The sequence below is a fragment of the Rattus norvegicus genome, chromosome 2 (assembly GCF_021556685.1).
Source record: "Rattus norvegicus strain SHRSP/BbbUtx chromosome 2, alternate assembly SHRSP_T2T, whole genome shotgun sequence".
Classification (NCBI taxonomy): domain Eukaryota; kingdom Metazoa; phylum Chordata; class Mammalia; order Rodentia; family Muridae; genus Rattus; species Rattus norvegicus.
This window is the reverse complement of record NC_141535.1, coordinates 190,249,835-190,275,938: the sequence shown is the minus strand read 5'-3', so window position 1 is coordinate 190,275,938 and position 26,104 is coordinate 190,249,835. Positions and strand designations below refer to the sequence as shown.

Genomic DNA, 26,104 nt, shown 5'->3' with positions numbered 1-26,104 from the left:
AGGCGTGGAAACACTGGCTCTGATATCAGCCGAGGAACCTGCAGCAGCCTACAGGATAAATCTACCCTGGGGCTGGAGGGAAGGCTGAGAGGGCTAACGGAAAGTCTCCCTTCTGCCAGGCTGTCAGCAGTCAGTGCTGCCCTCAATCAGTGTGGGTCTCCCCACATCAATTGATGAAGTCAGGACAATTCTTCAGGTGAGGGTTCACACTCAGGGAACTCTAATTTGTAGCAAATTGACCTTAAAAGCAACCATCACAAGCCATCCCTTGTCTACTTGACACACAAACATTTCACTTTCAAAACCATAACATGCAGACATACATGCTTGTACATAAATGAATAAATACATCTTTAAAAAAGTCTTTAAAACTATAACCTTGTCCTCTAAGTTTCATTTTATTTTGTACTATAATCTGTTCCAAAGATCCCCCAAATCTTTAAAAATCCCAATCCTAAAACAAAACAAAACAAAACAAAACAAAAAAAACCCCTCAAGTTTCTTAACTGTAATCTCCTATGGACATCCAAACCATATAACACACTTTACTTCAAAAGGGAAGAACCAGGTGTGATGGCTATTCTTGGTTGTCACCCTAAATACATTAGGAACAAAAACGCAATAGTGGCAGGCCCACCTGTGAGGGGTTTTGTTGTTGTAGCTTAAATTAAAGTGAGAAGACCTACTTCTAATCTGAATCTTTGGGTTAGGAAGAAATGTCTTTGACACAGATCTTGAGGTGAGGGAACAACCCACTCTTACCCTGGACCACACCCTCTGCTGGAAGCTTATATAAGGACAGGGGAGAAGGAAGCTTTTGCTCTTTGCCTGCTTGCCTTTGCCTTGCTAGCACATCCATTCCTTCACTGGTATTGGTGCCTTTGGGATTCCAGCATATACTAAAGACCAGCTGAGACATCTAGCCTCATGGATTAAGCAGTCTGGATTTTCTAGGACTTTCCATTCACAGCTAGCCACTGTTGGATTAGCTGGACTACACAGACTGTAAGTTATTCTAATAAATCGTGTGTGTGTGTGTGTGTGTGTGTGTGTGTGTGTGTGTGTGTATGCATGTATGTATTTCATTCTATAAGTTCTGTTACTCTAGAGAACCCTGACTAATATACCAGGGCATAAAGAAATCATACTTGAGCAAAAACAAAGTCCACAGTGTAAAAGTTCAGTGTCGAGGGTTGGTTGCAGTGGTGTATGCTTTTAATCTTAGCATCAGGGAGGCAGAAGCAGGTGAATCTTTATGAGTCTGAGGCCAGTCTAGTCTACATAGCAAGTTCCAAGACAGCCAGGGTTACATAGTGAGACCTCGTCACCAAACAAATCAAAATACCTCAGTGTCCAATGTCTGAGACTTATTCATGATCCTCTGGGATCAAGACAGCTTGAGAAGTCCCACCTTGGTGGCTCTGCCATCCTCGTCACCTACAACTTGTCTTGTAGGCTCAAACCCTCCCCATTGCTGTCCTTGGCAGACCGAGTGGTTGTGGCAGCTCCACTATCCCGAGGTCCTCACTGCAGCTGAGTCTGCACTTCCACCAATGGCCACACCTGTCCTGCCTTCAGGGTCTGTACCCCAGAGCAGAGTTCAAACCTTCAGCTGCTCTCATGACCCCTTTGAGAGTTTAAAACCAGTTCCATGCGGGAGATGCTTGCACCTTTGTCACGGTCTGCTGTGAGGTTGCTGTCCTCACAGCCCTCACTGCCAGGTTCTGTGTGCTGGCCTTGAGGAAACAGCCTCTTACTTTTGCCTCAGTGATGCTGGCCTCTTCTTAATCACAGCTGATGTTCCAGCCCCAGCTAATCAGCAATATATCTCACCTTCGAGACTGTTAATTGAAAACAGGTCACATGAGAGTCGAGGTAATTCTCAAACACCACAAGCCAGGCCTCCATCACGTGTGCTTCTCTCAGTCACCTTCCAAGCCACCACAGAACAGCTCTCTAATCTCCAAGCACTCCATGGCTTTTCCGGGTCCAAGTTCTAAATATTTCCACAATCCACCCCCACCCCACCCCCACCCCCTACCACCAAACAGCAAGGTCATGTTTATCACAGCAACAATGCCACTCTCTGGAACCTTGAACATTTGCAGAACAGTGATCCTTATATAGTATAGCATAGATTGTTAGAGTTGAGAGCTGGGAGCCTCGACAGGCAGTGGTTTTATTTTATTTTTATTTTTTTGTTTGTTTGTTTGTTTGTTTGTTTTTTGGTTGTCGTGGTTGTTGTTGTTGCTGCTGCTGTTTCCTCTTTCTGTTTTCCTGCAGTCTGCTGCTTGCTTGCGGCCCCAGAGCTCACAGCTGAGGAGGCCAGGACGAATGGAACTCAAATGGCAGCCTGTGGTGCCTTTGAGATAGGCTTGCCAGGTGGTCAATTTGAGCAGATGTCTTTTCTGTTTCGATAATATCATTTTGGTTGTCAGAGTGCAGGAGTTTTAGCAAGAGCTTTAAATCCAATAGAGAAGGAATCAGGAGCATGAGAGAGACACTTAATAATTTATCAAGAAATAAATGTGACTCCCTCTTTTACGGCAAAGATACTTTAAAAAGCAGTGATGACAGCTCCGGTTGCTAACAGCCAGGCCATGCTCTGCAGGCAGAGCTGTTTTGTAAACAGATGAGTTGGCTAGAACCAGCTCATTACCTCATACTTCAGAAAAGGAGCAGTTGATGCAGCCTTGGCTGGCTTCAATGTTGGGACCTGACACTTCTTAGCAATGTGACCCTCCTTTTTACCTATAAAGCAGAGCTTAGAAAAGTGCCACCTAAGAAGCTGCGAGGGATGTACATTATGAATATACAAACGACTTAGCAAGGGCCTAGCACATAGTATGTATACAATAAAAGTTTGTCTTCCCTTCTGCTTAAGTATTTTAAAATTGTACTGTCTTTAAAAATTAGTTTAAATGTTTATTTACTTGTGAGTGTGCTGCAAAGAGCATGTGGAGAATTGAGGAAGGCGATTCTTTCCTTACGCCGCATGGGTCCCCATGGTGGAACTCAGGCTTGGCAGTCTCTACGCAGTGAGCCTTCTCATTGACTGACACGCAGTTTACCTTCTTAACTAGGTTAATCCTCTTAGAATACTTTTCCCACAAATTCTCTCTTCACAGACTACTCGAATTCTAATCGAGGCCCTGGAAAATCATCCTAAATTCCATGTTTTGGGGTGCTTAGATAAAGGATGTATTGACCTTCTGTTAATAATGTTCCTCTCCATCTTGACAGAGAGTCGCAAACGGATGTGGCTTAAATGAAATGTTAAAGTTGTAATACCCGAGTGGACCTTTATCCCAGATGTGATGACAGCTAGGAAGTGGGCTGCAAAAATAGCTCTGTCCTCACTTCGCATCCCTTGCTCCTAAGGGGCGCCTCCAAGTGTCCTGACAGACAGGCCTGCCCCCCGCAGACCCAGGATCCTAGTCTGCCGCACACATTCCCAGCATAACTGCCAGCTGAGTTCTAATTGCAGAACCTTCATTACCAGGGATGATTGAAACTATAAAAAGAAGCCAGCTGAATTTTCCGCATCCTGCTGGGTGAGCACAGGGCTGGCTCTCAGGTCCCTGCCCTCCCCCCTGCCCCCTCCTCTTCTTCCCTCCCCCTCCTTCATCCCCACCCTCTCCCCCGCAAGTGTGTGTGTGTGTGTGTGTGTGTGTGCGTGTGTGTGTGTTCTGACTTCAGGAGGAACCACTAAACAATTGATAGATGCTGTCTCTTTTCTCCTCCAAACCTCCCTCCCCAGGAGGTGATCAGAAGACTTGGACAAATACCTCTAGCCTTCCTGGAAGCTAGAGACAAGAGGTTAATTTTTAACCCCACCTATCCCCAAACTCACCCAGAACTGAGTGACAGTAAAGAGAGAGTAGAACTTTCCTCTGCCTCCCAGGCCTTTGTGACTACTATTAAAAGCCATCTGCCAATGAGCCTTTTCTGTTCTGCCCTTCCGGTGAGTGAGCCGTTAAAGCACCCGCTGAGCTACGGTTCCCAGTTAATTGCAGTAAAGGGGGTTTCCAGACGGCAAAGGACACCAAGCAATTTCAAGTGTAGCTGGAAGACAAAGTCACTCAGGACTGCTCCTGGTTCTGCAGCAGTTATTACTTTTAAGAATCCAGTCAGGGGGCTGGAGAGATGGCTCAGTGGTTAAGAGCACTGACTGCTTTTCCAGAGGTCCTGAGTTCAAGTCCCAGCAACCACATGGTGGCTCACAAGTAATGTGTTCCGATGCCCTCCTCTGGTGTGTGTGAAGACAGCGACAACGTACTCACATACGAACAATAAATAAATAAATCTTAAAAAAAAAAAAAAGAATCCAGTCAGGCTGAGGTGGCACAGGCCTGTAATCTCAGGAGGCTGAGGCAGTAGTGTGAGGTAGAGGCCAGCCTGGGCTACACAGTGAGCCCTAATTAGAAAGAAGGATGAAGGGAGTGATATATGCTAGTTTTATATAAGACACAGGCAAAACTTTTATTTTTTATTTTAAATTTTAAAATGTTGAGGGGCAAGCAGCTTTAAATCCAGAAAGAAAAGAAAGAGAAAATGTTTGGAATAATCTGCATCAGTAATGTTAGGGAAGCCAGCTTCAGAGGCCATGTTATAAATGATTGAGGAGAGGGTCTCAGAAGACAGAGAGGCACACTGTTGCTTTTGATGTACTGTATTTTGCCTCCAGTTTTTCCCCTCCTTGTGCTAGAAATAAAAAGTGCTTGCTTAGCAGGTCCTGGGCTTGATCACACACTGCAGGGGGGACAGGTTTTGTTTTCTTATCTGGAAGATGGGATGGGATAGCAACACTGCATTGGGCTACTGTGGGCGGGACGAACCAGGGTAGTAGCCAATCAGCATGCTCGGCAATGCTGGCACTGGATACAAGTGATTCATAAATGTAATCCGTAATTGTTTCTAGCTGATGAGAAAAACATGGATGCAGAGGGAAGAAAGAACTGCACTTTGCCTGCTAGATGGAAGGTTTGGCCAGGTCAGAGAAGGGTCAGGTCTGAAGCCAGAGGAGAGGTGGAAAGTGGCCTCTACTGTTCTCTAAGAGAAAGGGCTGTACATAAAGTGACACACAGGCCAGATAAGAAGGGGACACGTGGTAGAGCCCCTGGAGATTCAAGCAGCTCCACCAATATACCTGCCAACCCCAAGCTTAGCCCCTCCTGTGTCAACACCCACTCGAGACTGGTGCATCTGTTCCAGTGCAATACGTGAGTCTACGTGACTCATCATTACCAGGTAAAGCCCTCAGCCGATGGTCCACTCGGTACTGTGCAGTCTGTGCGTTTGGAAACAAACAGATAATGATTTGTACTTACCCGTTTTGTTTGTCTACCCCCCACCCCCATCCCCAGCAAGCAGAGACACAGACAGGAGGTTATTGAGGAAAAACAAAATCAACAGATGATATTGTCAAGGCAACCAGGGATCAAGGCATTCCCCCACAAACTTCAACAGATCAAAGAATGGCCCAGCCTCTACGTAAAATCGCCCTGGTGACAACAGCTGAATGGACAGAAACAGAGGGAAAGAGTTCAGTATAGGGGGTGAGAGACTCTAGCCATAGCTAGTTTACCCCAACGTTAAAGGTCCACAAAGGTAGCAAACCGAACAGATCCAGCCGAGACAAGACTCAAAAGGACAGGGAGGGTTGGCAAGATACCAACTCCACTTCAGAGGAGAGTCAAATTACAGAATTGTTTTGCCCACAAAAAAGTGCCCCCATGGACTATGCATTGCCTGCTCAATTGGTCACCAAGAGGCAGGACCAGTTGGTTCTGGCTCATTGTCTCAGCCAGATGCAGGAAAGGCTAGCAGAGTGTTGCCGGGGGTGGGGGGGTGGGGGGTGGGGTGGGGGTGGGGGGTGGGGCATGTGGGAGCTCCCTAGAAAGTAGCCAGACCAAAAGGAAAAGGAGTGTGATGAGGAGGAGGAGTCCGGGATAATGACACCCCAAAGACCCGCCCCTAATGACCTACTTCCTCTAGCAGACCCCACCTCCTACAGGTTCTACCGCTGTCGCAGTCAGGTGTTCAGACACCTGTGGAGACTTGAAACATTCCAACACATATTTCCTAAACCCTCACCAGTACTGAGGTTAGCTTATGAAGGCAGGGCTGTCTTTTAAAGAGGCAGCCATTGGGACCGCCAGACATGCTCTGATTCATCTAGTCCCCTCCCTACAGTATTTGCACATATTCCTCAAAGTCATCAAAAGTGACACAAATAAAACAATTTAGGTTTCTCCCCTCCGAGTCTGTCATCCTGCCTTATAGCTGACATCTATGAGGGAGAATGAAATAAAGAAACAAAACAAAACCAACAGTTAAACAAAGAAAGATAATAAACTTAATTGCCCACTTTAGAAAGGATACATTTTAAAAATTAAATTAAGCATAACGTACACTATAAAAGAGATGATAGGCTATTGGTAATGCTAAGTAAATAAAATAAAAATTTAAAAGACCAAGTAAAAATAACAGTTTACTTAAAGAACATAATTGAGGAGAGAAATTACAGAATAGGTACAAATTTGAATTTGTAAACAAATGATGAGACTGTCTCCAAAGGCATTAGGAAGAAACAAAATGAAGGAAATGAAGAGTGAATTTAACATCCATGTAACAGAAACTGAAGGACCCTAGGGGCTTTCACCAGCCTTACACCCACCAGCCTCGGGTCAAGGTTAGGCCAGGTTCCATTCCCCACAGTTCTAGGGAGGAGAAGGAAAAACCTTGGAAAACTGCAGAATGTATTGACTGACAGTCACCTGACCCCTCTGGTCCCAGACAGAGTCATGCATGTCATAATCTGCCCATGCTTGCTAGCCAATAGTTTCAAAGGTCAATATGCTTAGCCAATAAGTTTAAACTGTAACCTTGCTGATGTAACCTGTACCCCTAAAGAGTATAAAAATTGCTTGTTATAGCCATTCAGGATCGCCTTCTAGTCATCCACCATGAGGGGCTGATTGAGGACGTGGACCCTGACAGGCCGGAAAATAAATCTCTTGCATTTGCATCAAACTCTGTTGTTGTGTCTCACTTGGGGGGGGGGTCTTCTGATAGTTAAGACTCACTTAATAGAGTCTTCCAAAACCTTAGGAGGAAAGGAAAATGGTACAGAGGAACATGTGGTAGGCTGTAACTCAGGATCCCCACAACTCATGCCTATCACAAGACACAGTCTTATAGTAGTGTGTGTATGTGTGTGTGTGTGTGTGTGTGTGTGTGTGTGTGTGTGTGTCCGCGCGCCTACGCGCGTGGATGCGGGGAGGGGGGTACTATGGCTATTTTTGCTTCCAAATACCTGCAGGGTTTTCTATGCCCACTTTAGACCATATAGCTCCCAAATAAAAGACAGAGACCTGGTATATTTATTGATAAGCTACTGGCACTGTGCTGAGCAGGTTTTGAGCTCTCCGAACCCAATTAGGCTGTTAATGCTCAGATAAATGTCCTGGTTTTTTTTTTTGTGTGTGTGTGTGTTTCCCAATTGTAGAACTTACTTAGTATATTCGAAATAATTCAAAGACGATGAAGAGATGTAATTTATTGGTCCTTCAAAATATGAAACCACTGATAGCAACGGAGAGAGCATATTTAGTGCCAGGGGGAGAGGTGAAAGGGACAGATTCTCCTGGCCAGGGGACCTAGTGTGCACAGACTCAACCTCTCCGACCACAGCTGTGGTGTCTTGTACTCTTCCCCGACACTTGATAATTCTGGCATTTTCTCCTGCTTCATGAAGGTAGAGGAAGGGAGGGTCCAGGTGGATGCATGGAGAGGCCTTTTGTGCAATGCTGGGCTGTAACTATATCCAACAGCAGGTGACGATGAAGGCGTTAACACTCTCACTTATGTCCTATGTGGAAGACATGTTTTTAACAAATTCTGTATGCCTACAGCATGTTTTTAGAAAGAGAGACTAACAAAAGCAGACTTAATATATAGTGTTCTCTCAAAGAATTCCAAGAATGTGGTTTGATTTGTTTAACGAGGAAAAGATTTTTTTTTTTTTATTAACTTGAGTATTTCTTATATACATTTCAAGTGTTATTCCCTTTCCCGGTTTCCGGGCAAACATCCCCCTCCCCCCTCCCTTTCCTTATGGGTGTTCCCCTCCCAACCCTCCCCCCATTGCCGCCCTCCCCCCATAGTCTAGTTCACTGGGGGTTCAGTCTTAGCAGGACCCAGGGCTTCCCCTTCCACTGGTGCTCTTACTAGGATATTCATTGCTACCTATGGGGTCAGAGTCCAGGGTCAGTCCATGTATAGTCTTTAGGTAGTGGCTTAGTCCCTGGAAGCTCTGGTTGCTTGACATTGTTGTACTTTTGGGGTCTCGAGCCCCTTCAAGCTCTTCCAGTTCTTTCTCTGATTCCTTCAACGGGGGCCTATTCTCAGTTCAGTGGTTTGCTGCTGGCATTCGCCTCTGTATTTGCTGTATTCTGGCTGTGTCTCTCAGGAGCGATCTACATCCGGTTCCTGTAGGCCTGCACTTCTTTGCTTCGTCCATCTTCTCTAATTGGGTGGCTGTATATGTATGGGTCATATGTGGGGCAGGCTCTGAATGGGTGTTCCTTCAGTCTCTGTTTTAATCTTTGCCTCTCCCTTCCCTGCCAAGGGTATTCTTTTTCCTCATTTAAAGAAGGAGTGAAGCATTCACATTTTGATCATCCGTCTTGAGTTTCGTTTGTTCTAGGGATCTAGGGTAATTCAAGCATTTGGACTAATAGCCACTTATCAATGAGTGCATACCATGTATGTCTTTCTGTGATTGGGTTAGCTCACTCAGGATGATATTTTCCAGTTCCAACCATTTGCCTACGAATTTCATAAAGTCGTTGTTTTTGATAGCTGAGTAATATTCCATTGTGTAGATGTACCACATTTTCTGTATCCATTCCTCTGTTGAAGGGCATCTGGGTTCTTTCCATTTTCTGGCTATTATAAATAAGGCTGCGATGAACATAGTGGAGCACGTGTCTCTTTTGTATGTTGAGGAATCTTTTGGGTATATGCCCAAGAGAGGTATAGCTGGATCCTCAGGCAGTTCAATGTCCAATTTTCTGAGGAACCTCCAGACTGATTTCCAGAATGGTTTTACCAGTCTGCAATCCCACCAACAATGGAGGAGTGTTCCTCTTTCTCCACATCCTCGCCAGCATCTGCTGTCACCTGAGTTTTTGATCTTAGCCAATCGCACTGGTGTGAGGTGAAATCTCAGGGTTGTTTTGATTTGCATTTCCCTTATGACTAAAGATGTTGAACATTTCTTTAGGTGTTTCTCAGCCATTCGGCATTCCTCAGCTGTGAATTCTTTGTTTAGCTCTGAACCCCATTTTTTAATAGGGTTATTTGTTTCCCTGCGGTCTAACTTCTTGAGTTCTTTGTATATTTTGGATATAAGGCCTCTATCTGTTGTAGGATTGGTAAAGATCTTTTCCCAATCTGTCGGTTGCCGTTTTGTCCTAACCACAGTGTCCTTTGCCTTACAGAATGTCCTGTTAACTTGCCATCTGAGTCTTGCTCTGGCTTGCTCTGCTCCATGTGTGTCTTAGTTAGGGTTTTACTGCTGTGAACAGACACCATGACCAATATAACTCACAAGGACAATATTTAATTGAGGCTGGCTTACAGGTTCAGAGGTTCAGTCCATTATCATCGAGGTGGGAGCATGGCAGTGTCCCGGTAGACATGAGATTAGAAGAGCTGAGAGTTCCACCTCTTGTTCTGAAGATGACTAGAAGACAGGCTTCCAGAAAGCTGAGGGTCTTAAAGCCATGCCCACAGGGACATTGTTGGCATTCCCTCTAGGCTCTGCCCCACAGTTACTTAGCAACTGCCAGGTATGCCTAACTCTCTATAAAGTCTCTATAAAGTGCTTGTCCCCTCCTTACTCTTGCTCTTCTTACTCTCTTCCCTCTCTTTCCTCCCTGTCCCTTCTCTTCCCCACTCCCCTTCCCTCTCTCTCCACGTGTTCATGGTTGGCCTCTACTCCTCTACATATGCTCTCTCTCTCTGCCTTTCTGTTTCTACTATCCCTCAACTCCCCTCCCCATGCCCTAAATAAACTCTATTCTATACCATACCATCCTGTGGCTGGTACCTCAGAGGGAAGGACAGCTTCCGCATGGGCCTGCAGAGGCACCCCCCTCCCCCACACCATAACAAGGCTTAACCAAACACATCCCTAGCTTCCTTTTCTTTTATATAAAACACAACAGGGGGTTGGGGATTTAGCTCAGTGGTAGAGCGCTTGCCTAGGAAGCGCAAGGCCCTGGGTTCAGTCCCCAGCTCTGAAAAAAAAGAACCAAAAAAAAAAAAAACACACACACACAACAGGCACACTTCCTCCAACAAGGCCACACCTAGTCCAACAAGAACACGTCTCTAAATAGCACCACTCCCTGGGTCAAGCATATACAAACCATCACAGTGTGTGTCCTCAAGGTGAATTTGTCTGGGTCTCCACATTTCTCCCTGCATGCGCTCTTTCTCTCTCCCCTCCCGCCTTGGATCCATTCCCTTGGTTCCAATGTCCCACCTCACCTCGGCTGTCCTCTCCTGCTCAGTCACACACTGATCAGCTTTCTTTATTAACCAACCGGAGACGATGGAAACTGGAGATACCTGACCAACCTCTGCCGTCATCTGTACTGTAAACAGATATCTTGGCACAAAAAATCAGCATCTGAATAAATAGTGCACAAGACCAGACCCAACCGTCTGTCTCCTCACGCTGACTCCCGACTCCATCCTTCAGCTGGTTCTGATGTGTGGGAGAACAACAACCATATTGTAAGCACCAAATGTGTTCCGTGTATGTGCCTGGGCCATTGAAATGTCTTAGCCACTGTGACCTTCCAGAGCTCCCAGGTTCCATTCTGATCACCCACATAGGTTGCTAACAACCACCTGTAACTCTAGTTCCAAGGAGTCTGATTCCCTTTTGTGGCTTTCTTGGGTACCAGACATGTACATGATGTGCAGACATATGTGCAGTCAAAACACCCATACACATAAACTAAAGCAAGAAGGGTACCCCTCCCATTTTTATGTTTTTAAACTTAATTACATCACTTCTTTCTTTCCTTTTCTTCCAATTCACCCATGACCCCCACTTTCAAATTAATAGGCTTCTTTTTCTTTGATTATTGTTATACACACTAAAGTTCTTCTTTTAAAAAGAAGCATATGTTCCTTTGGGATGATGAGATGTGACCATGTGATCTACATTACCCAATCAGTAAATTTGACACCGGTCTATATGAAGCAAGCACATTCTTTGCAAGCACTTAGTGCCAAGCACTACTCTGACCGTGTTAGCCAAGAAAGACCTCACAGGAAGATAGTCCCCAGCTGTGCAGATGAGATCAGGACTCTCTTGAGGTGAAACAGCCAGTTGAGTATGCCTCCATGAAGTTAGCCCATACATACAGCCAGCAAACAAAAGGAACAACTATTGTTTTTTAGATTTTAGGTAAAGGCATGAAATATGTGGCAATTGAGATGGGGGATAATGTATGGATAAGTAATAGCCTAAAGTTTCCCCAATAACAATGTGTTTGAAATAAAAAATATTTTAGAAGGAAAGGCCAATATAATGCTAAGGAAGTATAAGGATGAGAGGTGTAGGTACTCCCTCCTCCTCCTCTGACACTGCTGCCGGTGCCACCACCCATAAAAGGAGCCAAATCAAACCTGCTTAGATTAGATTAGATTAGATTAGATTAAAGGCAGGTTTATTGGTAAGCTGCTCTCAGGCGAGTTGTTTCCTGGGCCTCAATCCTTGGGGCAAGGGTCTGGGTAGAGGGGAGGAGAAGAGAAGGGGAAAGAGAGAAAAAGAGGGGGTAGGACGCAAAGTAACTGGATTATATAGGGAGGAGCTTCTAGGATAAGGGCAGCGCAGCCCCTGGGCTGGAAAGTTCAGGGTTGGGGACAGGGTATGGCAGGTAGGGACTGAAGGATGCTGGGAAAATCTGGAGGCCAGGTCTGCTTTGGTATGTAAAATATGCACCTCAGTATTTTGATCTGGGGATCGGAAACCAAACAGAGAGAAAAGAAAAGAAAGGGAGAAAGGAAAGTATAGTTTAGGATGTAAAATATAAAACAATATTTTCACATTTCAAAAGGCAATTCTAAAATCATACAGAAAATATTATCTTACTGCGTACTGAGTGGGACATCAGAATTCTCGGTTGTGCTACTGAGAGGAAGTCAGTGGAGCATTTTCCCCAAAGAGTAAAGTCTAAAGGATGTCTGATGTCTCCGATACCCCATTAAGCATAAGGCTTCAGTAAACAGGCTGCAGAGTTCTCAGAAAACAAACATGCTCCGGAAACTCCCTGTGAACAAGATGTGGGTTAAATCATCAACTTAGAAAGTGAAATACAACAGGACCCTTTCACAGTGGATCTGCTACTGGTGGATCCTCCACCCCCTTACTCCCCTACCATGGCCCTGGTTCCCACGGCCCCGCCTCAAGGATCTCCCTGGAGACCTTGTCCAGTATCTCTTAACCCCTCACTTCCTCCAGCCCCAGCAAGGATGATATCCAACACATCGTAATTGTGCTCTTCACGATTGAAAAGCAAGAGAGGATAATGCAGAAAGACAGAAAGAATGTCCCCTCAAACATGGGGTGGGAGTAGGGTTGGGGGAGGGGACCATCGATTGGCCAGGCTGTCACTGACAGCAGGTTTTCCCTGACTAGACCTGGCTGGGACTTTAATAAGGCAGAAGGTAAGGAGCATCTGAAGGTCTATCGCCAGGCTCTGTTGGCAGGTCTCAAGGGAGCTGCACGACCCACCAATTTGGCCAAGGCATGTGAGGTTAAGCAGGGACCACACGAGTCACCCTCAGCCTTTCTAGAGCAGCTCATGGAGGCATTCCACCAATATACACACTACGACCCCAGCAGCGAGGAGCACAAAGCTGCTGTGACCATGGCTTTTACAGACCAGGCTAGTAGAGATATCAGGAAAAAGCTTCAGAGGCTAGAGGGACTACAGGATAAGTCGTTGAGGGATTGATTTAGTGCAGGTTGCTGAGAAAGTCTGCCATAACAGGGAGAGAGAATAGAGAAAGAGAAAGGAAGGAAGAAGATGAAAGGGGGATGAAAAAAGAAAAGCGACAGGAAAGGAATTTACAGAGAATCTTGGCTACAGTAGTTAGGGAAAGCAGGAAGAGAGATTCCAACCAAAGAGAGACAGAAAACCACTTGAAAAGGATCACTGGGCCCGAGAGTGACCTAACAGATGGAAGCCAGGGTTGGGAAATCCCAGACCTTGGGAAAAGTGCCCCCAAACAGCAAAGATGTTAGCCCTGGGGAAAGACAGCACCTAGGGAGGATGGGGTTTGGACCCCTCACCAAGCCCAGGGTAACTCTGAGAGTGGAGGGGAAGCCCACTCAACACTCAGTCCTCCTCCAAGCCGATGGCCCTGTTTTCAAGAAAAAAAATCTTGGGTCTAAGGAGCCGCTGGCACCAAAATGTCTTCATGGACTACCCGAAGAACAGTGGACCTAGGGATGGGCTGGGCATCCCATTCATTTATGGTCATTCCAAATTGTCCCTACCCTCTGTTGGGGAGAGATTTACTCTTCAAGATGGGGGCCCAGATACACTTCGTCCCCGACGGGCCACAACTAACTGGACCAAAAGGAGAGCCCTTACACCTTCTGCCTACCAGGCTAGATGATGAGTATAATTTATTTGAAACCACCTTTACTCAGAACCAGGACTTGACTTGGTGGCTGGAAACATTCCTATCAGCCTGGGTGGAAGCGATGGAGATGGGCAAAGCAAAATGTCATCCCCCTGTGGTGGTAGACCTCAAGGCATAGGCTATCCCTGTTTCTTAGGCAATACCCTATGTCTTGGGAGGCATGAGAAGGAATTAAGCCACATATCTTCAGGCTCCTCTAGCTTGTGGTGTTGCATAAGTGCCATTTAGCCTGGAACACACAGTTCCTGCCAGTTAAGAAGCTGGGCACTAACGATTATCACCCAGTCCATGACTTACAAGAGGTAAACTGTCAAGTGGCTGACATCCACCCTACTGTGCCTAATCCTTACACTCTAGTTCTTTGCCACATTCCAGAATTTGATACACGGTCTTAGGCTTTCTTCTGCCTGACCTTGGCACCCCAAAGTCAAGAATACTTCTCCTTTAAATGGAAAAACACAGAAGATGGGACCACCTGTCAGCTGACATGGACGAGATTCTCCACTGGTTGGGCTCAATCTGGCCACCTTGCTGCCCAATCCCAACCTCAAACCACCATAGCCCAAGTGTCAATAAATACTGGCAAGAGCCCATAGGGAGAAAAGACACTGACTCCTGCCTGGAGCTGAGGATACCTGGTTTACAGATGGGAGCAGTTTTCTCCATAAGGTGAGAGACAAACGAGTGCTACCTTGGTAGATGGCACAAATGTCATCTGGGCCGAACCTCTACCTACCCTGGCACATCGGCGCAGAAAACAGGGCAAATTGCCCTCACCAAAGCCTTGGAACTTGGGGTCAGCAAGAAAATTAACATCTACATGACTAGTGGGTATGCCTTTGCCACAGCCCACATCCACAGGGCTACATACTGAGAGAGGACTTCTCACATCAGAGTGAAAAGAAATAAAAGTACAAGCAGGAAATCTTGGGTTTCTTGGATGCCCTGATGAAGCCAGCAACTGTGAGTATTATTCATTGCCCAGGACATCAGAAGGAAAGAGACTCAGTGGCCTGGGGCAATAAGCAGGCAGATCGAGTAGCTTGAGAAGTGACTATGCAGGAGCCTATCCTGGTTATGGGCCACCTACTGGGAACTGGAATTGGACTAAGGGATGGCCTCACTTAGAATATACAGCAGAAGAAAAGGCCCAAATTCCTAGCCACTCCACCAACTGTTACTTAGAGGAGGAAGGACAATGGCGCACTCAAGAGGGTAAAACCATATTCCCCAGAGAACAAGCAAAAGGGGTTAAGAAGCTCATCCAAGCAGTCAAAGTATATGTAATAGACTTAGGTTTTTAGCCAGAGAGACAGTAGAACAGTATAAGGTATGTCAGCAAGTGAATGCTTATGCAGCCAAGAGCAAACAGGGCAAGAGACCTAGGGGAGAACAACCTGGAGTATGTTGGGAGGTCGATTTCACAGAAGTTTTAAATCAGGAAAATATGGTTACAAATACCTCCTAGTGTTTGTAGATACTTTCTCTGGATGGGTTCAGGCTTTCTCCACCAAGCAGGAAACAGCTACTGTGGTATCCAAGAAGATATTAGAAGAAATCTTCCCAAGGTTCAGAGTGCCCAAGGTAACTGGATCGGATAACAGTCCTGCTTTTGTTTCTAAGGTAAGTCAGGGATTGGCAGTGATATTGGGGACTAATTGGAAGCTCCATTGTGTGTACCCATCCCCAGAGCTCAGGAAAGGTAGAGAGAATGAACAGAACCTTACAAGAGACCTGAACTAAATTGACCTTGGAGACTGGCGCTGACGGGGTGGTGCTCCTTCCTTTGGCCCTGTTCCAAGCCTGGAACACCCCCTACCACTTTAACCTGACCCCTTTTGAGATCCTGTTTGGTACATTAACTCCCTTGGTATCCACTGGGCCCTCCCTGGAGGTATCCCAACTCACTGATAGGAACCTCTTCTTGAGGCTCCAAGCCCTTCCAGTCAATACAACTCCAGATTTGGCCCAAACTGCCTGCATTATATACTCCAGGAATGCCAGAGTCCCCTCACCGTTTCTAGACTGGTGACTAGGTCTACATCCAGAGGCATCAGGCACTGTTGCTGGAACCCTGGTGGAAGGGACCCTTCCTGGTGCTGTTAACCACTCCCACAGTCCTCAAGGTGGACTGTATTGCAGCCTGGGTGCATGTGTCCCATGTGAAACCTGCAGACACTTGGCTCCCAGGGAACTCCCCCCCCCCCGCCCCCGGTTGGTACAGAAGAGGGACAATCCACTCAAGCTCAAGATTACTCGGTCCTGACCATGTCCACTTGGTGGTACCTCTGGATTTTGGTTCCTTCCTCCATCCTATGCAGCCCCCAAGTGTCCATTTGTCAAACGTGGACTGTGGTTTCCACTGGAACTGGAGATGAGGTCACCTCCCTGATGGCCTCCAAACCCCTCAACACCTGGTGTCTCACTTGGGGTTGGGGTTGGGTCTTGAAGTAAATATCATTGAGCAAGGGTTGGGGTCTTACACTTGTAGAGGCATCCACAGGAGAATAAGTGACCAATTAGTGTCTGACTGTTGAAACACCCATCAAATCTGCTGCAGTTACTGGCAGAGAATAGGAAGGGAATAAATGAACTAGGACTGCAAAGATTGGAGCACAAAGGGGAAGACAGAGAGAGATTAAAAAAACAAAACAAAACAAAACCATTTAACAGAATGACATGGGTGTGGCCTTCAATACTTGTCACCCCACTGACCATCAGGGTTGATTCGGCTGATCTGGTTGGCTTCCTCTTTCTCCCTCACTGCTCCACCTGTGCTCCCCTGGAAGCTGTAACCTTTCTGGAAGAGAGGAAGCCTAGCCTTCAGAAATGGTATAAAAGTAGCTGCGCTCTCCTGCTGGAGCCTCCAAACAAGTTCTCAAGAATGATTTGGTGGAGTTAAAGTGGGAGGCAAAGAGAAGAACTGAAGAAAACCCGGCTTCCTCTACTTCTTAGGGTTAAGATATGACAGCAGCACCACGATGGAAAATTCTGAAAGCACCATTTTGGACAGGAGTTAATATAACTCTGATGTAATGAATTCCATTGCTTCTGATCATGGCTTATATGTCAGATGAAATGAAGTTCTTGACTTGAACTTGGACGTGGGCTAAGAATGTGAAATCAAGACTCTAGCCAGACTTTAGGGAAAGAGTTGAAGGTGTGGATATTTCGCTGGACATGAATTATGAGGGTGACTTGCAGGGAATGAAGTTCTCCAGGTCCTAAGGCAAGAATCCAGTCCTGTTTTTGGAAAGGTACAAGGAATGCTGGGAAAAGTGAGAACCGCATTTGGCATCTGCTTCCTGTGGCATGGTTTGCTTACTGACTGACAACCCAGAATACATAAATATATGTGGCACATCAAACAGACAAAATGACTTGCACAGATCTGCCTAAATATTTAGACACAGCCAGGCAGTGACAGAAATTATTAAGAAATTGAAATTCTGATCACTGAAGGTGAGCAGAGGCTGAGAGCAGATCTCATTCGGACCCAACTCATCAGACCTGTGGTTAGCATCTCACTTCTAGAATAAGAAGTGACTCATTTAGCACCCATGGAGGAGTCTGTCTGGAGGATGGTGTATCTGTCAGCCTTCCTTTCTCTTTTATGAGTTGTTCTCTGATAACCGACCATGCCGGGGGAAGGGGTTGGGGAAGTGAGCAAAGTGAAGTGCATATGTCAAGTTAAGAGATTATCAAGCCAGATATTTATCAGTGGGCTGGATTCAAGTCCCAGAACCATTGGCTCCCGAGTGTGAGTCTGTTCTTGTCTATAAAATACTAGTTCTGACATACCTACTTCACACTGAGCATGCAGAACGACGCCCGGTGTGTATCAGTGGGTTTTGAACTGTGTTGCTGGGAGTTTCCTGCTTCCCCAGTAGTCCCGAGGGAGGTGCAACTTGTAGGGGTCAGATGAAGGTCAGAGTTTTCTGGGTGGGGCTCTGACTCCCTTTTGCGCGTGCGCGCGCGCGCGCGCACACACACACACACACACACACACACACACACACACACACACACACACCCTTGTCTGTTGTAGCAGTTGCCTTTGAATCTGGTTGATACACTGGCATTCGAGGGAGACCTTGTTGGATCCTGTATCTGCTGCTAACCATTGCTTTACAAATACAGACATGTATTAAAGAGCCATGGGTAAAGATGAACTGTGAGCAGTGAGACTAAATTCAGGGGCTGGAGAGATGGATGGTTTCAGCAGTTAAGAGCATTTACTGCTCTTCCAGAAGACCCTTGTTTCATTTTCAACACCCACACAGTGGCTCACAAACACCTATAACTCCAGAGGCCAGATAATTCCCTCTTCTGGCCTCTGTGGCATGCACGTTGTACACAGACATGTATACAGGCAAAATGCCTATGCATATACGATTTAAAAAAAAATTAAAGGAATGAGTTCATGGCCATAGCTGAACATTGGGTAGAAATGAATATGTATGTGAGGTAAGTGTGGGATTACCTCTGCCCACTGTAGGGCTGCCCTCTTGGCCCCTATTAGAGGACAGTTGAGCTAACTGTATGTGGATTATCATGACAGTGATTGTCACTTAGCTTGATCTTAAATGACTTCTCCTCCTCCAGCGTCACAGACTTAGGTGGGTTACATCTGGGGACTGTGTGCCGAGTGAGGCCTCCACCCAACCTCCTTTCATTATGATTTCCCCATCCTGAAGCCCAGAAACTTGCCGGGAAGAGGCAAATTTCCCAGCTGTTCCCCATCATAGCGACCATTCAGGAGACCCAAGTGGCCCTCCACCGAGAGTTTCTGTGGGAGAACTCAATTCCCCTTAAAGTGCTAGCACGTCCTTTCACTGCATCAGACCAAGCTCCATCACAGAAGAGGGTGCAAGGGATGAGAAGTGGGTTTCATTAAAGACTTCGCTTCCATGTGACTTAATAGGGCTTCCAGGCACTTAGGATCTGAGCGGTCTGCAGAGACCATCTGCCAGGCAACAGGAGCAGGTCGGCAGAGGCAAACCTTCAAATCTACCTTAGGAGGGAAAGGCACACAAACCCTGATTGGGTGTGGGGAGCATAGGCAATGATTATTATTGGTGTATGAGAGTATCTCAAGTTTCTCTTCACTCTCACCAATTACACCCAACAAATGCCAGCCAGAAACGAGGGGAGCGTTTAGTCTACGGAAGAGCTTACATCCTTAATTATCTTGGCCTCTGCAGACTTCGGGCCTTTCAATCAGCATCTCTCCAGGCCGACACTCTTGAGTCAACCACTTTTTCCAAGGTCTGCTCCTCTCTCTTTGGGTTTGCTCGTCTCTTCTCGAGTGTTGCTGTCTTTAATGCTACCATGTCATCAAGCCAGGACACAGCAGGAGGCGGGAAAGTGAACTGGCATAGTAATCCTTGCTTATCCATGGTCTCTTCCATGTACATACATTGTGCATTCTGTTTACTCTTACCCCAATCCCTTCTTACCTCTCTCTACCTCTCTCCTCCCCTCTTCCTCCCTCCAGGTCACTTTCTCACGTTCATGCCTTCCGGTTTTGTTTTGGAACTCTGATTGAACCAGACTATGTGTGTGGCCATTGGGTTCGGAACTATTCCCGGAAGCCCGATGAGCTTGCCATTTGGTACACAGGTGAGGGTGACCGCTGTCCCTCCCTCCCCGGATTCCATCAATTTCCAAGGGTTCATCTGGGAATGGTAAGGACCCTGAGTCCTTTCTAGGGAGGAAAGCCAGGCCCAGAGAGAATGGCATATGTACTCTCTCATGTGCGAGCTCCAGGTTTCAGCCTTTACCTTACATGTTAACTCAAAGCAACTGCTGAAGCTAAACTACCAGAGAAGGCTATTGAGGGGATGCGTTAAGGGAGGGGAATTAGTAGAACCTAGGTGATGCGGAAGTGAGGAGGGAAATGCAGGGGATGAGAGAGTTCAAGCAGGAATAGAGGCAGAGGGCCAGAGAGACAAAGGGACAGGGACAGACAGACAGTAAAGCACTGAGGCTCAGGAAAAGCCACATGGAGACCCATTATTTTGGAATAGTGATTCTTAAGGTTGTATTTAAGATCTCAGCACTCACATTAAGCACCATTTTCTGAAGATGTTGAAGGAAATCCCAGAACCCTTCCTTTGTCCTCTTCTGGAGTAGAAAGGAGACAGAGCCATGAAGGCACGTAGGAGCACTGAGGGTCCTACTCCCACTGCTGTGTCACTGAGATGTGGGATAGGACAGCATCTGCTGAAGGGCAGGACAGCGGAGCAGGGTCTCCACCGTCAGACCTCACTCAGGAACTTCCAGATTCCTGCTAGGAGCTCAGGTCGCTTTCTCAGAGAGTTAAGGAACACAGAAACTGCCTCACAGCTCCAAACACGGCCCGTCCAGCCTAGAGCGCTCTCATGAAAACTCCATGGATGTGATTTAGGAGGTGTGCTGCCCTGCAGAGCCACAAACCCAAATACGAAGGGTAAAGTCTGCATGGAGCCCTTCAGTGTGAACTGAGCAGAGAAGGAAGTAGGTGGTAAATTAATATCCGTGTCTAATCTATTTGTACAAGGGCCCTGTGACGGGGGCTTTCACAGTGAGCACTTTTAAAGCTCTCAGCAACTATATGACTCTGTTAATATTACTTCCCATTTTCTAAATGAGAAAACTGGGAACTCACAGGCCAGGCGCTGTGCCCAAGGCCACATCACTAGGGAGAAGTGGATCCCAGCACTTTTTGCTCTGAGCCATTTCGTTCAATTAACTAATTGCTAAGTCATCTGGGTTCTGCCTCTTCAGTTTCATTCTCCTCATGGCCAGTCCCATCTCCATGAACCAGGGTCTAGCCTTCCTCATTTTGTCTCAGCCACTGCAGTGATGACCTAACTATTCTCCCTGTATATCCTACTACTGCCCTATTGCCCTCCTCCCAGCCTGACTCTAGCCCATCACACCATCTTCCCTCCACACTGGGCATGCTTTGTACTTTCCACCTCACCGAGGTTCACAAAACCTCTCATGCTTTCTGAGTCTTGATTTTGAAAGTCACCTCCTCTGTGAAGCCTGCCCTGCCTGCCATCATGGGTGGTACTCCCAAGTACCTTATCAGTTCTTATCAGTAATTACACCGAGTCATAATTGGTCTGTGTTTGTATTGTCACAGGGACTAAGCCTTTTGTGAATGGAAACCAAGTCTCCTTTCATTTATTTCTTGCACTTAACCTGTCTTGCTCATAGTAGGCAGTCAGTAAGAACTTGTCCCGAATGGATGGATGAATAAATGAATGAACAGACAAATGAATGAGTGAGAAAATTAAAACATATAAAATTAAAGAAATGAATAAATAAAGCATTAAATAAAAGTTATCTTTGATGCCAGAATGAGCTAATAAGAAAATTCTGAATCATTATCAGGATGCTGGATTCTTTTGTAAACACAAGAGGAACAAGAGAAGTAATTATAGATTATACTTGATATGTAAATTTGAAGCAGAAAGTTGTACTATTACCTAGAAATTGCAAAAAGTACACACAGAGCTATGATACTTCTATTTTGTGACACTTCGTAGTTTTTAGAAGGAGCTGGCAGACTATTTCATTTGAACTCAATAAAAGGCAAGTGGGAGAAGGTGGAGGAGGTGTTTATGATTGAATTTTCAGAAAGGAAAGCTAAGGGTCTGAACCCACAGTGATGGTTTGGTGTTGCAACCAGGCCTCATGCATCCCCACATAGACCTCAAACTCTGGCTGTTCTGGAACTCGATCTGCAAACCAGTCTGGCCTCGAATTCAGGAATTCTCCTGCCCCTGCCTTTCAAGTGCTGGGATTAAATGCATGTGCTGCCATGTTGGGCTTCTGCTGCAGACTTTGACCTTTCCAGGGACAATACAAACACATGTGATTTTCTACTCCAGCTTTCACAAACTTCTTACCTCTTTACTTCTTACTGTTTCTGTCTTCAGACACACCCGAAGAGGGCGCCAGATCTCATTATAGATGGTTGTGAGTCACCATGTGGTTGCTGGGATTTGAACTCCGGACCCCTGGAAGAACAGTTAGTGTTGTTAACTGATGAGCTGCCTCTCCAACTTCTGACTCCTTTTGAAAACCAACAGCAGGATCCCAGGCTTCTCAAGACATAGGGCAGACCAGTTTTGTCAGAGAGAAGCATCCACACATTCGCTTGTTTCTCATTCTTCTTGGCAAATGCTAGACAGTGGGATGCGCATGCGCACACAGACATACATACTCCTCATCACTGCAGACTCACCTTTCTGTTGACTGTGGCCAGGGGGCTGTGGGGGAGGGAGGAGGGGGACCAGATGAGAAGGAAGGCGGGAGGAATCACAGAACAAGTGAGAAGCAAACCTAGACAGAGAGGTATGAGTTCAAATTGCAGCTTTGCCTACGTTTCCATAGAACTCCCCCAATGTTCTAAGTTACTTGTCAAGCCCTGGCCCTGTTCAGCTACTCTATTGCCTTTGCTGAGAATCATCTGATGTAGACATGAGTGGTGGGTTCCCAGACTGTTATTCTGTCACAGTGGGTTATTTCTCCCGCTGTCTTCTGCTCTGCAGTGTAATCTAATAGTGTGTCTTGAAGCCAGGCGGTTTAGCTACTCTGACTTTGCTTTCCTGAGAATGTCTGTGGACTTCTGCAATTTCTGCATAGAAACATGAGTCTGTGAATTTCTACAAAAGGCCTTGGGTGGCGGTGGATATAATTAGAATTACTTTTATCAATATAGGGAGAACGGGCAGCTTTACAATATTGAAATACGTAATCTATACATATGATGAATTTACCCATTTATTGGGGTTTTTAAAGTTTCCCTTGGCAATGGTTGCATATTTTTTTAATTAAATTTACTCCTAATAATTATATGGTTTTGCTGTTGTGAAAAAATTACTTGATAGGCTTAATTTCTAGTTCTACCTAAATAAGACTCATACTTCAGTGTCTCTTCTTTCAAAGATCCTTTGTAAAACTTTCTGAGGTGAGTGGTTTTCATATCATGATTTTATATCTGAAGAAAAGGCTTCACAAAATACCTTATCAGTGAAATAAAACAAAACATAGACTTTATGCCATAGATGCCATCCTGAATTTGAATTACCAGCATCTCTCACTGTGGGTAAATAAATCTATATTGTATACTAAAAAAAATAAAATGCATTATTTAATTTAAAAAGAAAAAGAAAAGAAAAGGCTTCACATTGAAAACATTCTGGACCTCATAAAACTTATATTTGAATCCTTGGTCCTAGCTGGTGATGCTATTTAGGGAGGTTATGGACCCCGTAGGTGAGTAGTTCTCAACCTCCCTAATGTTTGTGACCCTTTAATACAGTTCCTCATGTTGTGGTGACCCTCAACCACAAAAGGATTTTTGTTGCTACTTCATAATTCTAATTTTGCTGTTAGGTTATGAACCATAATGTAAATATCGGGTATGCGGGTGGTCTCAGGTGACCCCTGTGAGTCATAACTCACAGGTTGAGAATCACTATTTGGGTAGCAGACCCTTGCTGGAGGAAGCCTATCACTGGGGAAGGGTTTTAGAGTAGAGAGCCTTGCCCCACTTCCGGTTCCCTCTCTTTGTTTCCTGTTTGTGGTTGAAGATGTGGTCAGCCGACTTCATGCTCTGACTGCCATGGCTGCCCACTGCCATGCTCTCCTCACCAGTACAGAGCCCTTCAGGGACTATAAGCCAAAATAAACCCTTTGCTTTTGATCATGGTATTTTTATCACAGCAACAGAAAACAAACCAGAATACACGACACTTGTTTTTATGGCTGAGTAATGTTCTCTTGCAATCAGCTTCGTTCTGTTTAGCTGTCCACCCTTCGCTGCTATGAATAGTGTGGCTGTGAATGTGACCATATGTGTTTCTTGAGACACCTGCTTCTAATTCTTTTTAGCATACATTCAGGAATGAAACTGCAGGGTCATATGCTAGATCGCTGTCTAATCTCTTGAGGGAAACACCACACTATTGTCTCTCCTCAGGATATTTTGAGGATTCACTGAGCCAACACATTTGCAAAGCTTTTGGCACATAACAAGAATCCAGTAAATCATTGCTAAAAGATGGAATTCCACACAAGTTATCAGCAGCATGGTGCATCTGTTGCAACATGTGTCATATGTTGTAGGAGACAATTGGGTTTTCATGCCTCAATTTTTGGATGAAGACGTTTCTATTGGGATACTATTCCACATCTCTTACTCATCCTCTCTCACTTTTTCCTAGGGAAAAAAAAGTGACTTGCCATCTGAAAGATCAAATGAGGTGAGCACCTGTCAGTCCATCTCACTCAGATTCTTCATGAATGTAGGGACCACTTATTCTAGTCTCCTGTACCATACCTGTCCAAGCCATTGAGTTGTGTGTGTGAGCATGTATACATACATGTTTGTGCATGCATGTAGAGGCAGAGGTCAGCTTCAGGTGTCATTCCTTAGGCACCACCCATCTTATTTTTTGAGACAGAGACAAGTAGCCTAGGAGGCCTAGCTAGTGAGCCCAAGGGTCCACTTGCCTCTGCTTCCCCACCGATAGGATGAAAGGCATGTGTTACCACCATCTGGCTTGGGCTGCCTTCTCTTCTTCCTCCTCCCCCTCTTCTTCCTTCTCCTCCTCCTCCTTTTCCTCTTTCTTCTCCTCCTTCTCCTTCTCCTCCTTCACCTTCCTCTTCTTCAACTTTTAATTGATTCTTTATGAATTTCACATTATGTACCCTAATCCCACTCACCTCCCCGTCTCTTTGTACTTACCCTCCTGCCTTCCAACCTCCCCCACAAAAGAAAATAAAAACCCCAAAGCTGTAGCTGTCAAGGCAAAGGGCCAGCTCTCCCCCTCTTACACCCTTGAGGCTGGCTCACCCATGCCTTTGCCATTAGGGCCAGTTCTCCCGTGCTGCCCAGGGGAGAGCCACCTTCTTTAAATACACTTTTCTTGAGTAGTATACATTGTATTTGTAATTTGTATCAGCCTGACCCTTATGTATATTACACAATTGATTCTGTCGGCAGTAAGGAGAGGATGGGCAGTCTATATTGTGACCACACACTCCCACCCAAACATACACAGACACAGGTTACTGGACATATCTATAAATGTCAGGAAGTTGGCTTTTAATTTCCAAGAACTTTGACTTCAAACCTCAATAGTCTGGGAAACAAACTGCAACTTGAGATCAAATATCATGAGTAACTATTTACCTTTTTTTCTGAAGTATTTCTTCTTTTGTTTTTGGTGGTGGTGGTGGGGAAGGGATGGCATTAAAATAGAAAGGTTCTGGATGATTGCGATGATGTAGAAAACCTTGACAGGAAAAGTGCTCCATAGCCACTCTCCATCACAGAGAGGCTTCACTGCAGTTTCACAGAATTTTTAAACTACCAACCTTGAGATGGCTTCTGTTTTCGTTTTTGTACCTAACAGAGCGTAGCCTCACATTTGTCCTTTCTGGTCTGGGATGAGTGCGGAATACGTAAGTCGTGAAACATCTCTTTAATTCTATTCGATAAGTATGCATTGGACACCTCTCCGTGCCAGGCTTTTGACGAGGAGAGGAGGCCGCCATAGGTAACGTTCAGCTGCGTGTGCACGGCGCTGTTGGTTGGTGCAAATGAAAGATGAGACCCATGTAAATAAATAGAAGGCAGATTTTAGCTGATCTGGCTTTAAATGAGTTTCGGGAATTGGTTTAGATGATTAAAATCTAATACATCTCACCAAAGGAAATTGGATTCAAGCATTTTATTTCATTACTATTCCCACGCTGGTTTTCCTCCCTTCTGTCAGCCTGAGTATCTCTCTCCCTTTGGAAGATGGCATATTTTTATAGTCGCAAACACATGGAACTAGTTTATTAGTTTGTTTCATATTTATGAAGCCACAGTTTAAATGGTTTACTTATTTAGCTGTTTTATGTCTTTTTTTCTCATACAGAGTGCAGGCAACATCAGCCTAATAAATGAGCAATTAATGAAAAAAATAGAATTCTGAAATAAGACACAGAAAACCTATATTGTAATTTCATCTTTGATGTATCCCTTGGAAATTCTACCCTCAGGGTCACTTGCCAGGATTCTGGATTGCATTGTCTGAACTTATGTTAGATAGAGAGAAAAGAGTGAACAGCGATGTCATCCAGAGAATCTGCATCCAGGCACATCTAGATACGACTATGACCCCTGACCCCACCCCAAGACAGACATGGAGGGAAGCTGCTGCAAAGTGACCTCGAGTGGGCTGTGAAGCCAGACTGCTGGCTCTTATCCTTACTAGCTGTGTGTCCTTGGGTAAACAAAGTAGCTTGGTTCCCGCATCTGTAAAATGAGAATAAATCATAGGCTTGCTTCATAGGCTTGTGTGGGGAATAAAAACCA

General features: G+C 45.5%; 1 long non-coding RNA gene across 1 annotated transcript; it reads left to right on the top strand.

The window, feature by feature from the left end:
• Positions 1-819: 819 nt before the first annotated feature.
• On the top strand, positions 820-25,454 carry LOC147996454 (uncharacterized). The gene is made up of 4 exons (XR_015672363.1): positions 820-1,005; positions 19,235-19,359; positions 23,961-23,999; positions 25,155-25,454. It is a non-coding gene; the product is annotated as an uncharacterized LOC147996454 (long non-coding RNA).
• Positions 25,455-26,104: the final 650 nt, after the last annotated feature.